Below are 14,458 nucleotides of genomic sequence, written 5' to 3'. Positions count from 1 at the left end.
CTTGACGGTGTTTCTGTGGTAGGGGAGGGAGGGTGGAAGAGGTGAGGCCTGGTCCCAGAACTCCTGGGGTCAGTCTCCCATAGGAAGAGCGGGCCTCATCCAGTGTACCAGGGTGGCTGGTGCCCCTCTGGGGGCAGGGGCTCACCCTGCAGACCCTCTTTTGAGCCTGTCCTCGGGACAGCACCTAGGAGAGGAGATGGGCATCCCAGAAGCCCTGATAACGGCACCATCCAGCCCTCGGGGCTGTGACGTTTGAAAACTGTGTCCTCACTGCAGCCACGTTCCCTTTCCCAGCAGGGGCCTCCCAGGGCTCTCAACTTGTTCTGCTCGCTAACGGGGTCCCCATGTCGTCTTCTGCCGTGTCCGCGCCCATGGCTCCCCTGGGTCACAGGCCCAGGTCCTCCACTTGAGCGTGGGTCCCGCCAAGCACTGGAGGTGCTCCAGGTTGGTGGCCCGGACCCCCAGGGTCCTGCTCTCTCCTGTCTGCCCCTGGTGGTGGTTATGGAATTCCAGGTGTCAACAGGGTTCACAGGCCCAGCCTCTCTGGAGGTGAGTCTGCCTTTCTGTTAGCCCAGGCCCTCTTAGCTCCCCACACAGGCCCAGGTGCTATAGGTCTGCCCAAGTGGGCAGACGGTGCCCCATTCATCGGAGTCACACGGCCTCCTGGGCTCACAGCAAAGTCCTCTTCCAACACTGGGCGTTCTGTGACCTGGACCTTTACTCTCTCCATCCTCCTAACGCGCCTTTCCCTTCCTGAGGGTTGCCAGATTCTGCAAGTCAAGATACAGGATACCCAGTTAAATTCGAATTTCAGATAAATAATTTTTCAGTGTAAGTATGTCCCAAGCAGTACTAAAGTTATTCATTGTATAGCTGAAATTCAGATTTAACTGGGCGTCCTGTATTTTATCTGACAACCCCATTCCGCACTCCTTTTAGGACCCCTCTGCTGCCAGCCAGGTGTCTCCAATTCCTGAGCACTGGCCCTGCACCCCAGTTTCAAAAACGGCTTCCTTCTTAGTTTGCCACTACTTTTTTTTGAGACTGGTCCTGCCTCCCCTACCCCAGCTATCTGGAAGCAACTGCTGGCCTTTCCAGAAGCTGTAGCCCCCTTGCACCCTGCCTTGGGGTGTGTGTGTTGAGATCTGAAGTCCTGGAAAGGTGAACTCGTTGTTAAGGAAGCAGAGGAGAGTGCAATGGGGTCTCGGGAACCAAGGTGGGGACAGGGTGTCACTGATAAAACCCCAGTATTAAACTTCCAACCTGCTGATGTTTCACAATAATTAGGCCATTTCTGAGCACCAACTCTGCGTTCATGGAAAAAGTCCTGCACTTGAAATCAGACCCCCATTCTATGACTTCCTTCTGTGTGACTGAGCAAGTTTTCTGAGTTGCGGTTGCCTCGTCCGTAAAGCGAGGGAAGTAACCGTTCCTACCCATGGAGTCAAGCCACCAGATGGGGATCCAGTAAGTGCTTGCAGAATCAGAATCTGGATTTGGGGAGGCAAAACTCACCTTCCCCCAAAGGCTCCTTATCGAAACGTCTCCTCTATTAAATTAGTTTTCTAGGGCAGCTATAAAAATGTACCACAGGGGACTTCCCTGGCAGTCCAGTGGTTAAGACAACGAGCTCCCAATGCAGGGGCACGGGTTCAATCCCTGGTCAGGGAAAATTCCCACATGCTGCATGGCATGGCCAAAAAAAAAAAAAAAAAAGGTACCGCAAATTGGGAGAGGGGTGGGATGGTGCTTAAAACAACAGAAATAGATTCACAGTTCTGGAGGCCACAAGTCTGAGATCAAAGTGTCAGCAAGGTTAGTGCCTTCCGCCATCTCTGAGGGAGGATCTGCGCCGCGCCTCTCCTGGCTGACGGTTGCCAGCAATCCTTGGTGCTCCTGGCTTGTGGCTGCATCGCTCCAGCCTCTGCCTTGGTTGTCGCATGGCCATCTTCCGTCTGGGTATCTCTGTGACCAAAATTTGCTCTTCTTATAAGGACACCAGACGTTGGATTAGAGCCACCCTACTTTAGTATGACCTCAACGTGATCACAACCGCCATCACCCTATTCCCAAATAAGGCTATGTTCACAAGTACAGGGCTTAGGACTTTAACATACCGTTTGGAGGGGACACAATTCAACTGAGTTCACTCTTCTGGAGAGAGGTGAGAGCAAGCCCTGCAGTGTGTGCAGGCTGGGACCCCTGCACAGTCTTGGAGACCGTTTTCTCACCCTCTTTATTACTGATGACGTTGTCCCTACGCCGCTTAGAGGTCACGGTTCCTGCAAAAGTGTTCCATTGTCAGATCCCACCAGCTCACCATGCCCTCAAATTTAGGCCCTTTTAGAGTCATCTGGGCCCAGGACAAAGTCTCCTGAAGGGTCAAAAATACCTGGATACAAAATCACTCAACCAACAGACTTAATCTACCGGGCACTGGGGGGGATGGGAGCTGGGGGCAAGGGGACTGAGGCCAGTGGGCAGCAGGGACAGCTTCCCTGAGGAAGGGCTGTTTCAGCAGAGCCCTGAAGAATTGTAGGATCTGGGAATCACACGTGGGGGAGGCCTGTAGCGAGCACGGCCGTTTCAGGGTACGGTGTCCGGGAGGTGAGTGGAGAGGTGGGGCTGGAGAGAGGACAGCTGAGGCCCTGCAGAGCCTGCTGGGCCAAGGGTGGATCTCATCATTAAGCAAACGTTTCATCAGCACCTGACAGACGCTCAGTGTAGGGTGAGGCGCTGGGTTTATGACAGCAAAACAAAGCCGCTCCCCAACCTCAGGGCACAGCAGCTTCTAGAAAGGGAGGTTCTCAAACTTGGCTGCATATTTGAATCACCTGGAGGAATTTTAAACCACGTGGATGTAGGGCCCCAGCCCAGTGATTTGGATTCAGGTGGGGCTAGACGCTGGGGTTTTTCCAAACCCCCGCCCCCGCCCCCCCCCAGTGATGCCAGTGTGTGGCCAGAGCTGAGAGTCATGGGTGCATAATCACTGCTGAAATTGTTTTAGGAGTCGGGAGATTTCAACTAGGCCTGAAGGAGGAGCTGGAGATGGCCAGGTGAGAGAGGTTGGAGAAAACAGAGAAAGAACAACAGGTGCAAAGGCCTTAGGAGAACTAGCGGGGCAGAGGGCAGAGGGCAGGGGGCAGGGGGCAGGACTGTGGCAACCACTGAAGGATCTTAAGCCAGCGTCAGCCTGCTCCGAGCTGAGTTTCAGAGAGCGGCAGCAGGACCGGGTAGGTTGCCGAGAGAGGAACCAAGACGAAGGCAGCGTGGACTCAGGTAAGACCTGGTCGGTTTTGTTTTTTGCTGCGTGAGGCGGAGAGTTGGAATCACCAGCTTTGGGTGGTCACTTGGGCAAGGGAGCCAGGCTTCTCATGGCCTTGCTGGGCAAGGTCCACCCAGCCAACCCATCTCCGGAAAATGACTAACCTACGCCCAGAGGTGGAGAAAGCTATTCCCGTGGCATCTCACTTGCAGGCCCAGGATCCTCAGGGGGAGGAGGTGCAGCCCTGCTAACTGTGGCGTCCAGAGATCCGTGGTCAGCAGGGGGCCCCTGGTGAGGGGTGAATCGGGTTCGGTCAGTCCATCTGGCTGCTATCTGACCTTTGAGCCGCGGAGAAGTGGGATTTGGCAATGCTCCTCCCCCTACAGCCCCTCTCCCCTCCCTAATCCCGTGCCTAATGTGGTGTTTGGCCCCCAAGATGCAACAACTAGGTGGTTCGTGTCGCTGGCGTGTCTTTAGGGCTCACCGTGCGTGCGCCCTGCAGTGTTCTGAGTGCTTGGCGTGGGGCCGTGGGCTCTTTAGGAGCGAGAGCCCATAGGTGGGACTTGTGCGGCCTGTTTGCACTGCTGTGGGGGCAGGAGCAGAGGCCCAGGAAGGATGGTGGTTCCACCATGGGTCAGCCTGGTTGGCCAGGCTACACCTTAATGTGGGCTGAGGGGTCAGTGGTGCTCCAAGCCCGCTGGGGCAAGGATGTGGGCTCTAGGGCCCAGGAAGCCCGGAGCCAGCTTCCAGCCAGTCCTTCTAGAACTCACCAGGTGGCTGAGTTGGGCCTGCAGGAAGTTCCCCTCATTCTCCTGCCATTCCTGGTTCGGCCCTGACTTTCTCTCCAAGCTCTGACTTTGCTACTGGGTTCTGATTTGGGCTCCGTGACACTGATGTGGCCTCTGGGTTTAACAACAACAACAACAAAATTGCTGGAGCTCCTGAAAGGCCCAAACCCAGAGGGCAAAGGCGCTGAAGTTTGGGCCCACTTTCCAGATTCCGTTTGGTGTCACTAAGCCCAGGGGAGCCTGTGAGACCCTCATCCCCTGCTTTCTAGCCCAACTGGCTCCCTCTGTCTCCACGTGGCCTTCTCAGTTATCCAGTCCAGCAGGCAACCCCAGACCAACAGCTGGACTCTTCGGGTCTCCGGCAGCGTCAGGCCAGACCCTCAGTGCTTCGGCCTGCAATCGTGGTGGTGCTGGGGGGTGGGGGAGGGGATGCTGTAAACGTCAACTCCGGAGGCTGTCAAGGTAGGAAGGAGACTAGGAGAGGGTCTAGTCCAACCTGTCCCACTAGAGAGCCCTCAGATGTTTCCATTTTCTGAGGTGAAGGTGGGCACAAAGGAGCCCCATCTCACATCTCTCTGCATACCTCTACATTTTGAGGTAGCTGGCCACACAGCAATAGGTGCATGAGATAGCAAGTCTTCAGCGGTTTCCGCCCTACCAGGCTTCTTTTCAGGAGATCCATCTTTCCCCAAAGAAATCCACCCAAACAGGACCCATCTTGGGGAATGACTTGGTCCATCAGTGCTCTCATCTCAGCCAAGTAGATCTCTTACTGTCCGGGAGCCCCCGTGGAGACTCCTGACTGTCCATCACGGCAGGATCGTGTTCAGGGAAAGGAATGGTCCCAAGGGCTGTAGCTGCTTAGCACTGGTGCTCAATAAGGCTCCTGCCTTGTTTGAGGCCTTCTGAGGAGGCCTGAATTATACCCCAATAAAAATTAAAAAAAAAAAAAAAAGATTTACAATGTTGTGTACGTTTCAGGTGTACAGCGAAGTGAATCTGTTATACCTATATCTACTCTTTTTTTAGCTTCTTTTCCCATATAGGCCATTACAGAGTATAGAGTAGGGTTCCCTGTGCTATACAGTAGGTCCTTACTAGTTATCTATAGATATTTTATATATAGGGGTATGTATGTGTCAATCCCAGTCGTCCAATTTATCCCTCCCCCACTTATTTAGCCTGTGATCCACCTGTGAGCCCTCCCCGACCCTTTAAATTACAGCCACCTGTAAGTATTTTGTTACCAGGGAAGGCTCTACCAACAGATGGAGGAGTTGGGAAAAGGTAAACGACTAAACACTGAGAAGGGGAAGAAAGAACCGTATTAACCCCAAGTATGAAAAGCAGCCTTAATTTAAATGTCTACACATGTGGCCATACACTCTCCAAAAAGGTTTCAACCTGTGTTGACTTTTTTCTCCTACTAGCAGCAGCCTTAATTTAGAGCCTTCGTGAAGGCAAAGGGACTGTGAAACTTGAGGAAAGGGAAAGTGTCAGGTTGCTACCGCACGCACCTACGGAAAAAGGGTCAAGCGGCATTTCACACCCCTGCTCACTTCAGCAGTGAAGAATGAAGAAGGTGGTTCAATTTTTTTTTTTTTGGTTCAATTTTTAATTAATGCAGGGCTGTGGCTAATAGCGAACAAACTCTCCCATTTTGTGGATGAGGAAATTGAGATTAAATAACCTCTGAGGGGCCACTGGGCACGGCCCCTGCCTCATTCGTCCGGCATCACAAAAGTTTCGATTACTCCATGCAAATAACCCCCAGCCCACAAACCTCGAACCAGAAAGTGTGTTCGTTGTATGTAACCTCCTATATCTAGCAACTGTTACTGCTAAGTAACAAACCACGCTCACAACCCTACCATGAGAACAATTTATTAATTTCCCCATTTTGTGGGTAGGCTGGCAGCTCCTCTGCAGGGTGCGCCTGGGTTTGCTCATCTAGCTGCCCCCAGCTGAGGGGTCAGCGGGGCTGGGAGGCCTGAGGTGGCCAAGCTGACGTGTCTGGTAGGTGGTGCTGGCTTTTGGCTGCGAGATGCCTCACGACCTCTCATCCTCCAATAGCGGGACTGCCTTTCTTACACAGCGGTCTCAGGACAGGCTTCTGAGATAGCAAAGGCAGAAGCTACAAGGTCTCTTGAGACCTAAGCTTTAGAACTTATACACCGTCACTTGGCCCACATTCTATTGGTCAAGGCAAGCCAGACAGGCAGCCCATACCCAAAGATGGGGAATAGACTCTACCTTTGGGTGGGAAAAGCAGCAAAGAATTTGTGACTGCTTTTAATCTACTATATCTCTCTGTTTAAAGTTACCACCCTCCATCCTACCTGCAGAACTTCCCATCCTCCTTCTCTGCTTTATTTCTCTCCCTAGTACTTATCACCATTTGATATACTATACGTTTTGCTTATTTAAGAATAGAAGCTCCATGAGGGCAGGGATCTGTGACGCTTAGTTTACTGCTATAGCCCCAGCACTGAGAAAAGATTCTAGCACCTAGTAGGTGCTCACTGAGGATTTGTTGAATGACTGGATGATCTTATCACTGCACTACATGGAAGTAGGTATGGCCTGATTGTCAGCTAGGAGCTTCTGGAACCAGCTCTCACCTTTTGGTCAAGTTTCAAAGCATCTTTCCCAAGGCAAAAGGTCTATATTAAAAGTGGTACATGTGAGTTTAGGAAACGGAAGTTAGACCATGCTCTTACGGCTGCTCACTGCTGGAAGAAGGACAAAATCAGGCTCCTGGGCCAGGCCCACAGGGCCCCCCACCAAGGAGCAGCCCCAGCGCAGCCCAGGGTTGGCTGCGACTCACAGCACGGGAGTCAGAGCAGAGGATTCAAGAATTACCTCTTTTTTTTTTTTTTTAGTGTTTTTTAAAGGTATTAAAAAAATAAACTTTATAGTTTTTTCGTGGAGCACAGGCTCCGGACGCACAGGCCCAGTGGCCACGGCCCACAGGCCCAGCCGCTCCGCGGCATGTGGGATCCTCCCGGACCGGGGCACGAACCCACGTCCCCCGCATTGGCAGGCAGACTCCCAACCACTGCGCCACGAGGGAAGCCCTAAACTTTATTTTTTAGAGCAGTTTTAGGTCCATAGCAAAACTGAGTGAAAAGCACGGTTACCATGTTACCCCTCCCACCCCCGACGCACAGCTTCTCCTGCTATCAACATCCTGTACCAGAGTTGTACGCCTGTTACAGTCCATGAAATGATCCACTTTTAAAGATGTGGGACGTGCTCATCTTACAATGGTGAGAAAAATGAGGACACCATGAAATATACGAACGTGAAAATATGAGTCTGACTCTCCTGTTTTATATATATACTCCATTTCATCAAATGCATCGATTTAAAAAACTTCCGTGCCACTAAAAATATTTGCCAATTGTAAAACTCCAACTATAACCAGTTGTCATATTGATTTCTAATTGTTAAAATGTGAAAAAAAACCCAACCCATGTATCTCGGAAAAAAGGAATTAGTGTGTTTTATACATACAAGAATGCAGGCATTGTGCTTCTCTATGGTGGTAAGGCTGCGGGGTCCTTTGAATTCTCCTTTTTATGCTTTAAAAAACTTTCCTGTCTCCAACAAATGGTGCTGGGAAAGCTGCATATCCACGTGCAAAATAATGAAGTTGGATGCTTACTTTACACCACATACAAAAATTAAGTCAAAATGGACTAAAGACCTAAATGTAAGACCTGGGTTGATATAACTCTTAGAAGAAAAAATAGGGGGAAGGCTTCAGGACTTTCGATTTGGCAATGATCGATTGCTTGAAGAGAACACCAAAAAAAAAGCAATGAAGGCAAAAATAGACAAATGCAACTACATCGAACGGAAAACTTCTGCACAGTAAAGGAAACAACAGAGTGAAAAATCCAACTAAGGAATGGGAGAAAATATTTGCAAACCATATATGCGATAAGAGGTTAACATCCAGGATACATAGAGAACTCCTAAAACTAAAATCCAAACAAACAAAAGCCCAATAACCTGATTTAAAAATTAGCAAAGAGGGCTTCCCTGGTGGCGCAGTGGTTGAGAGTCCGCCTGCCGATGCAGGGGACGCGGGTTCGTGCCCCCGTCTGGGAAGATCCCACATGCCGCGGAGCGGCTGGGCCCGTGAGCCATGGCCGCTGAGCCTGCGCGTCCGGAGCCTGTGCTCCGCAACGGGAGAGGCCACAACAGTGAGAGGCACGCGTACTGGGAAAAAAAAAAAAAAAAAATTAGCAAAGAACTTAAATAGACATTTCTTCAAAGAAAAACAAGTGGCCAACAAGCATATGAAAATATGCTCAACATCACTGATCAGGGAAATACAAACCCAGCACAATGAAATTACACAACCTCACGCCTATTAGGATGGCCACTATAAAAACAAAACAAGTATTGGCACTGATGTGGAGAAATCTGAACCCTTGTGCACAGACGGTGGGATTGTAAAATGGTGTAGCCACTATGGAAAACAGTTGGGAGGTACCTCAAAAAACTAAAAATGGAATTACCATGTGATCCAGTATTCCCACTTCTGTGTATATATCCAAAAGAACTGAATACAGGATCATGAGATATTTGCACCCCCATGTTCATTGCAACATGATTCACAATAGCCAAGAGGTGGAAGTAAACTCAATGTCCAATGACAGATGAATGGATAAAGAAACATACAATGGAATACGGAGCCTTAAGAAAGGAAATCATGTCATATGTCGATGAACACGGATGAACCTTGACCTTATGCTCACTGAAATAAGGCAGTCACAAAAAGAAAGACACTTATATGAGGTACCCTGAGTAGTCAAATTCTTACAAACAGCAGAACGGTGGTAGCCAGGGGCTGAGGGAGGAGGGAAAGGGGAGTTGCTGCTCAGTGGGTACAGAGTTTCCCTTTTGCAAGACGAAAAAGTTGCAGAGATTGTTATACAGCCGTGGGCCTGTCGTTAACACTATTGTACATTTCAAAATGGTTGACAGTGATTTTTATAGCTTTCCTGACTTTCCCCAAATCTCCACCAACTATACTTTTAAAAAATTTCTACAAATAAGCAAGGATGACTTGGGCAGTGGAGGTGGCAGGGCCGGCAATGGACGGATTGGTCTGGTTTGTGTCCACACCCTTGACGCCTGTGCACACGAGGGCTGGGGCCTGAGGGAGGCTGGCAGTTGGCCGCCCCCTGCCCTGGGACTGGGACTCCCCTTCCCCACCCATCCCCACTCACCTCTCCTGGAACAGACGCTATGGCCACAGGCCAAACAAGGACAGAGGGACCTAGTTTCGTTTCCGTTGTAAAAAAAAAATTTTTTTTAATTTATTTTGGCCCCCTCTCGCGGCCATGCAGGATCTTATGTCCCCGACCAGGGATCGAACCCGTGCCTAACTGCAGTGGAAGTGTGGAGTCCTAACCTCTGGACGGCCAGGGAATTCCCTTCCTTTCTTTTTAATTTAAAGAAAATACAAAACCTACAGTATCGGGCTTCCCTGGTGGCGCAGTGGTTGAGTCCCCCTGCCAGTGCAGGGAACACGGGTTCGTGCCCCGGTCTGGGAAGATCACACATGCCGCGGAGCGGCTAGGCCCGTGAGCCATGGCCACTGAGCCTGCACGTCCGGAGCTTGTGCTCCGCAATGGGAGAGGCCACAGCAGTGATAGGCCCGCGTACCGCAAAAAAAAAAAAAAAAAAAAAAAAAAAAAAAACCTACAGTATCGTAATAAACACTCGTATCCCCAACTTCTCAGCTTTTTGCCTCTTTCACAGAATAGAAACAAAACATTACCAGTAAACTCCCCTTTGGTCCCTATCTCCAGTCTCCCCCTCTCTATTTTTCTAATGTTTTTACTTTTATCTACTTTGTGTGTCTTTCCCTTTGCTTTAGTAAATGGCACGTATTGTTCTACATCTTAAAATCACATGTGCTTTTGTGCTCCTTCTATGCTGATAATCATTCCTTTGAATCTAGATCATTCCTTCTAAGAGTGTCCTACTGTTCCGTGGTATGGCCAGACTAACAGACTCCTCCATTCAGGTCGCCTCCAGCTGGTCACTCTAGCACTGTCCCCGGAACATCCCTGGGGGCATCTCTTGTGCGCCCACACCTGACCCTCCTGGGCAAGGCCACAAACATGTTTACTCGGAGTCTCCAGGCCCGAGGCCCGTGCCAGAGGCTGAAGGGCAAGAGGGTAGCGAGAGCAACCGAGGAAGGTTTTGCTTACACAGACGGCCGCCCCTGAGGGATCAGCCAGGCGCGCTCACTTCCCTTCGCCCCTGCAGCGTGGCGCCCATCTCTCCCGGCTCCCTGCATCTTTCTCCGAGGGCCAGTCCCGTTCCTGCCTGCACCGCCCTTCTTGCCCCCTCGGTTCCCCGTGGACTTGGCCCGAGCTCCAGCACGCTGCCCCAGTATCCTGCCGACCGGATGGAAATGACCCGGCCAAGGTCACACGGCGGCGCCCCGAGCCGGCGGAGACGCCAGCGCGGACGCTGTGCCCTAGCTCGCTCGCCGCCGCCGTCTCCGCTTCGGCTCCGTCAACAGGCGTCGGTCGTGGTTTCTCCCCACCTGGGTTCTCCGCCCGCCGCCGCTCCTTTCGAATGCCCCTCGGGCCTCTCCGCAGGCGCCGTGCCCCTGGGGGCGCTAGAGGTGGGGCGGGCCCGGGCCGGGCCGGCGGTGCCGCAAGTTCGGATCCCGCCGCCGGCAGGACGCGGGCGCCTAGCCTTGACGCTGAGAGGGCCGCAGCAGCTCCGAGAGCTGGGTCCCGGACGGCGGGTGTGGGGGGCAGGGCGGCGGGGCCGGGGGCGGGGCCGGAGGCGAGGCGCCGCCCCTCCCGCGCCTGCGCCGCCTCCCCTCCACTGAGAGCTTCCACCGCTCCCTCGGCTGTCAGGCGCGGTGGCCAAGTGGTAAGGCGTCGGTCTCGTAAACCGAAGATCGCGGGTTCGAACCCCGTCCGTGCCTGGTTCTTGAAATTGGGGTCGATAGTGGGGGCTTCGGTGTTCCCATGTGTGTCGCCTCTTTCCTCGTGGTGTTTTTTTACTTTTCACATTGTGTTCAGGCGTCCTCCAGTCCCACCCTTCCCCGTCCACCCGCATTCCTTGGCGCCGCGGTCATCAACGCAGGCCGAGCCAGGGCACCGGGGCTCGCGGGCACCAGCTGTGTCGCGTTTCGCTGGCCGCCCTGCGTCTCCTCTCCCCGAACCTCCCTTCACCCTGCCGCACTGGGCAGGGCGGGGCTGGCCTGGGATCCTTGTGTTACCTGTGGGGACACTAAGGCCCGCGCTAGGCATTGGTGTCGCCAGCGGCGGGTAAGGTGGAGGTAGAGGTCCGGTCTCACTGGTTTTGCGCGTCTCGAGGGTGGGAGAAATTTCCAGAACGGGCGTTTGAGTTTCTGGAGCAGTGTTTTCTGGTTTTTGCCTGAAAGGTGAGTTCTCCACGTGGTGCTCGCTGTCTGCCTTCTTGTCTAGGAAGCCAACCACATCGTTCAGCTGACGGGTGCCTTTTCCTTTCCCAGCCTTTGTGAACTGACCCTTTAAGTCTGGCACCTGCCTGTGTGATCCTTTGAATCTGGCCCCTAGCCAGTTATGATACTCCCCAAGTCATTTCTAGGATAAATAGACCAATTTAATATGACATGATGTTTAGTGCCTCTCATTCCTGATATGCTCTGGTCTATCTGTCCCCTTCTTCAATTGTGACACTCAGGACTGAAGTGACACGTACTACTCCAGGTGTAGTCTCATTAATGTTACTTCACCTCCCTCATTCTGTATCTCATACTTCTGTTAACGTGACCCAAAAACACACCTTTCTGCAGGTCCCGCTGCACAGTTGACCACATGGAGCTTCAGGTGGATTGAATGTCAGCAGAGTCTCTTTGGGGCAGGATCATAGAAGACAGGATATGGGGCTCAGGAAGCAGGGAAATATATTGATCTTTTTCCCTAAGATTCCAATAAATGGAAGAGATACACTTAGCTTTTGAAGGGAATGCTGAGCTAGGGTACCAGCGTCATCGTGGAATTGTTCCTAAATGCAAATCGATTTCCCAGACATTCAGATTCCAGACATTCAGGGATAGGAAGGGGAAAGGTCCTGAACTAGTGGGTATGGCCTTGAATCCTGTCCCTTAGTTTGGATTTCTGATGAGAAGGAACTCGGAGACTGGACACTGGGTTTCCTGCAGCTGCTGGAGCAGAGAATTCCACCCCAACAGAGGGGGGTGGATGAGCCAAGCCAAAGTCAATAAAAGAGGGCCAAGGTACAGAAGAGCTCAACATACAGATGCTGGGGGAAACATGGGCCCCCAGAGGCAGGGGTCAAGTATGAATCCCAAGTCAAGGCTGGTGAGAGGAGATGGAAGTGCAGGTGTGTCAGATACAAGCACCAGGGTGAGCGTAGGAGCCGAGGGGTCTAGCAAGTTACCTTGTAGGTAACTTGTAGTTACCTTGTAGTTACACTGTAGGCCCACAGGTATCTATACTCACCTCTGTGAGACTGGAGGTAGGTCATTGGCTTGAAGGGGGAGGGCAGAAGCAGAAGGAGACACCTGTGTTGAATTTATTGCATGACCCTTGTTAAATCACATACCCCGGATTTCAACTTCCTTAGTTGCAAAATTAGAGAGTTGAAAGAGATGTTTCCTAAATGCCTGTGGCTTGAAATTCAAAGCTTCTACCTCAGAGCTTGGCCCTTGGAGAAGCCGTGTGTGTGGGGGGCTGCCTCTAGCTAGCGCCACGCCCAGTCTCTCTTGGGGCTGCCAAAGTAGTGAATCATAGCATCCCCTTTCACAGTGGGACTTGGTCGTGGTGCCCTCATGGTGAGACTATATGGCCCTGGCTCCCCCATCCAGAGTTACAGCCCGTCCTCCCTGATGGGCAGGGCCAGAGCTACGAAGCCCCTCCCCCTGTCAGTTTCCCCTTGCTCGGACCTCCCCACAGTGGCTCCCCCCAGAGTCTAGGACAAACACAGGGCCTCTGGGACTGCAGTTGGAGAGCCACGTATGCAGGCACAGTCATTTGTGGGCAGCTAAAAACCTCCAGGATATTTTTAAAAATACAAACTACTTTAGGTCAGGCCGCTTCTTTCCTGCGAGCAAATATTATTTGACTTAAAAGCAGAATTTGGCAAGTGTATATATTTTGCCTTGTGCCGTCAGTTTTAGTCCAATATTCCAGTCTGGAGATGTCTATTTTTAAATCTTTTATTGTACAATAAAACACAATTTCAGAAACCACGCAAATTAAGTGAATGTCTTAATGAGTTATAAGTAGAACACCACCCAGGTCAGAGAACTTTGCCAGACACCCAGAAACCTCTTTCATGTGCCCCCCCTTGCAATCACAACCCCCTACAGCCAGAGGCAACCATACCCCTTACTTTTATAGTAATCAGTCACTTCCTTGCATTTTTTTTTGTGTGTGTGTGATACGCGGGCCTCTCACTGTTGTGGCCTCTCCCGTTGCGGAGCACAGGCTCCAGACGCGCAGGCTCAGCGGCCATGGCTCACGGGCCCAGCCGATCTGCGGCACGTGGGATCTTCCCGGACCGGGGCACGAACCCGTGTCCCCTGCATCGGCAGGCGGACTCTCAACCACTGCGCCACCAGGGAAGCCCTTTGCATTTTAATTTATCATCTTGTTGTACATCTTTACATCTTTATACCCTACAGTTTAACTTTGCCCATTTTAAAAACTGACATGTCTTTTAAGCTTTTTTTTTTTTTTTTCCAATCACTAGGATTCTCTTCCTTCCCTTTTATTTTCTTACAGTGTGTCTGTCTGTCGAGGAACCTGGCCCATTTGACCTGGAGAGTTTCCCATAGTCTAGACTTTGCTGGCTGCAGACTCTTAGTGCAGTTCCATTTCTTCTGTCCTCGGTATTCCCTGTAAATTAGCAGCTAGATCCAGACGCTGGATCAGAGTCAGATTCCATCCCTTTGGTGAGACTCACGTGTCACCTTCTCTGAGAAACCTCTGATTCCCCCAGGTAATGAGTCACAGCCTATTGTCTGGGACCCCTCTGTGTGTTTCACACCATAGTTGGGAGGCCCCTCAGGACTGGGACAGTGTCTTGCTTGTGTCTGTGTTTCCAGCATCTGGTACAGAGACAGAGCCCTCTTACAAGACAGGACCCTGCTTAAAGGGTTGCGGAGGTCTTCCCAGAGGAGGTGATGTCATACCTGGGCTCTGGAGGATGAACAGGAATTTGCCAGAGTACCACAAACAATCTTGGCTACTTCTGCCCTCATTCAATCACCATTGACACTCAAATATCATGATCTAGGTTGCAACTAGCAACTAAGCAGGCAGGGGTGCTTTTCTCCTCCCTAAGCCCCACCCCCACCCCCAGCGGCCAACCCCTCTGACCTTGCACATAAAATGAAATTTCAAATTAAGAA

General features: G+C 51.6%; 1 non-coding gene across 1 annotated transcript; it reads left to right on the top strand.

The window, feature by feature from the left end:
- Window positions 1–10,948: 10,948 nt before the first annotated feature.
- Window positions 10,949–11,020, top strand: TRNAT-CGU (transfer RNA threonine (anticodon CGU)). The gene has a single exon. It is a non-coding gene; the product is annotated as a tRNA-Thr (tRNA).
- The last annotated feature ends 3,438 nt before the right edge of the window (window positions 11,021–14,458 follow it).

The sequence above is a fragment of the Globicephala melas genome, chromosome 20 (assembly GCF_963455315.2).
Source record: "Globicephala melas chromosome 20, mGloMel1.2, whole genome shotgun sequence".
NCBI classification, from domain to species: domain Eukaryota; kingdom Metazoa; phylum Chordata; class Mammalia; order Artiodactyla; family Delphinidae; genus Globicephala; species Globicephala melas.
This window is presented reverse-complemented; position numbering and strand designations above follow the sequence as displayed.